Source organism: Branchiostoma floridae, chromosome 6 (assembly GCF_000003815.2).
Source record: "Branchiostoma floridae strain S238N-H82 chromosome 6, Bfl_VNyyK, whole genome shotgun sequence".
Lineage (NCBI taxonomy): Eukaryota > Metazoa > Chordata > Leptocardii > Amphioxiformes > Branchiostomatidae > Branchiostoma > Branchiostoma floridae.
In genome coordinates this window covers 9837687-9839858 of record NC_049984.1, presented here as the reverse complement: position 1 = coordinate 9839858, position 2172 = coordinate 9837687, and the positions used below count along the sequence as shown (strand labels likewise).

The following is a 2172-nucleotide window of genomic DNA, read 5'->3' as shown; positions in this document are numbered from 1 at the left end:
TATGAGTCATAGCTGTTCATTTTTGTATTTGTTCGGTTTTGGAATTCAACAAAGTAGAATTTGATATGGTAAATGATTCAGAATTAAAATAAATGTTTACCGATGTTTCTGACAACGATTTTCTTCCTCTGATAAACAATGGTATTCTTGGACATGTAACTAATTCTTTTGGATTCTGATTTGAAGACGACCACGTATAATTAACGATAAAGAAATGACACAGAGATAGGGATTTCCGTACACTGGGCACGGGAGACTTTGAACGTATACTAACTGCGACGTCATAATGCTATGTCACTCGGTCTGTTGCTCTCCTGAATTGCCTTAGAAATAAATCTCTCGTCTTTATATTCTGTCTTACCTGACAGACAGTTACACAGCTGTCCGCTCACATCACACAACATTGGTTACTAGTACTTTATCTCGGTCTGTTGCAGTTCACATTATCAAATTTAACGAATTACCGGAAACCGTCTGAGAATAATAATCATGGCACAATATAGACAAATACATGCCGGTACATACAGCAACCATTGCGTTGTATCTAGCTTGTTGCAAGTGACGGACTGAAATGCAACATCAGCTTGCATACATAATATTTGTAAGGTCCCGTTGATGTATTACTCCAAATTACGGCCCAAAAAAAGTAAGCGGCTGCACGGAGGTGTTTTTTAGCGATGAGAATTTTCCTTTTATCCAGCCCAACTGATCTCTAACGTTAGATTGGTGAAAGTTTCTTTCTGCTTCAAGAAATTAGCAGGCAATGTTCGGTAGCTGCGGTCTGGGTCGGAGGCACACAGTTCTGAGTTGTGCAGTCCCCGTTGCGGTGTGTACTAACTTCATGCATGTTCTAATTGTCATATAAGACTGAATGTTTAGCTGTTGTCGTAATTTTTTTACAAGATAAAACGTAAATGAGCGCAACAAAGAATAGATAGAATAAACATTTTTCAAGTGCGTTCATTTTGTACGCGCCCATGTGAAACACGTATTTTTGCATGCCATTACTCCCAATGCAGTTAAAAACTCATCAATGAGACCTTACGTGCGTTTGTATGGGATTTCCACCATTCGTAAATCCACACATGGTTTGATTTGGACCGTCGTCGTCTGAGTCAATTACATTACTTGTATATTCTTTGATACACATAATAGACTAGACAATACGTATTTGTGTCTGTAAAGTCAAATACTAGCAATGCAGACAATACGTGTACATCAGTCCATAAACTGGCGTCAGTATTTATAGTTGTAGCAGCGCAATCTTGGCTGTACGCGGCTCTGCTCCGGTCTGGCATTTTCCTCTCATGGCCTTGCTCCTTAGGGCGACGTTGTTCCGGATTTTGCATGGCTCCCAGCCTTGGTCCCGTTGTTGCAATTTGCATACGGGCGTCCTTCCCCACAGTGATACAGCTCGTCTTCCAGCGCAAGCCATCAGCGACGTCCGTTGCGGCGGGAGGAGTCGGTCTTGCCCGTGTGTATCTCTCTTGCCCGACCTGTGCAGAGATGAGAGAGAACATGCACACGTATATCAACTTGAACGCTCTAGCCGATTGAAATATCCAAGCTATTTCAAAATGATACTTCGCTTTTGAATAAGAATAAGAATTATAAGAAATAGAGTAAGAATAATAAGAAATGTAATAATATATCCCTTTAGAAGGAATCAAATTGAATACATATCTGTTTTGAAAATGAGATATATCATTACAGTTTAGCAGTTCCGTAGCCCTATTGTGTTCTACTGTTACACACAATGTCCGAAATCTGGGACGCAATCCTCGGGAGACAACCCAAACGACGTTGTTTTCCGGACACTGCATACCACAAGATATATCCCATTTTTAAAACAAAATATATATATACTGACAAAAAGAACAGGTCAAATGCATTTACGTACAAATTAAAAAAAAGTACGAAGCTAACAATTTGATAATCTTTGATAAACTACTAATTTGTATACCTGGCTCTGATCAAACCAGACAAAGGAACTTTTCTAAGATCCTCTTCGCTACGCAGAAGTGGAAGCTGAGTTACTTACCGAAGTGAAAGGGAGTGTGTTGACTTCGTGGCAGCAGGTGTTATTGATCATCAGAGACCAGCTCAAGACCCATGGCGTGGCTTTTTTCCTCTCTGTCTGGCAGCGAAATGACTGCTTGGCTGTGATCATCA

At 40.3% G+C, this 2172-nt stretch overlaps 1 long non-coding RNA gene across 1 annotated transcript; it reads right to left on the bottom strand.

The window, feature by feature from the left end:
• Positions 1-226: 226 nt before the first annotated feature.
• On the bottom strand, positions 227-2163 carry LOC118418648. Its single transcript, XR_004831481.1, has 2 exons — positions 2042-2163; positions 227-1496 (listed from the first exon to the last, which is right to left on the bottom strand). It is a non-coding gene; the product is annotated as an uncharacterized LOC118418648 (long non-coding RNA).
• Between the last annotated feature and the right edge of the window lie 9 nt (positions 2164-2172).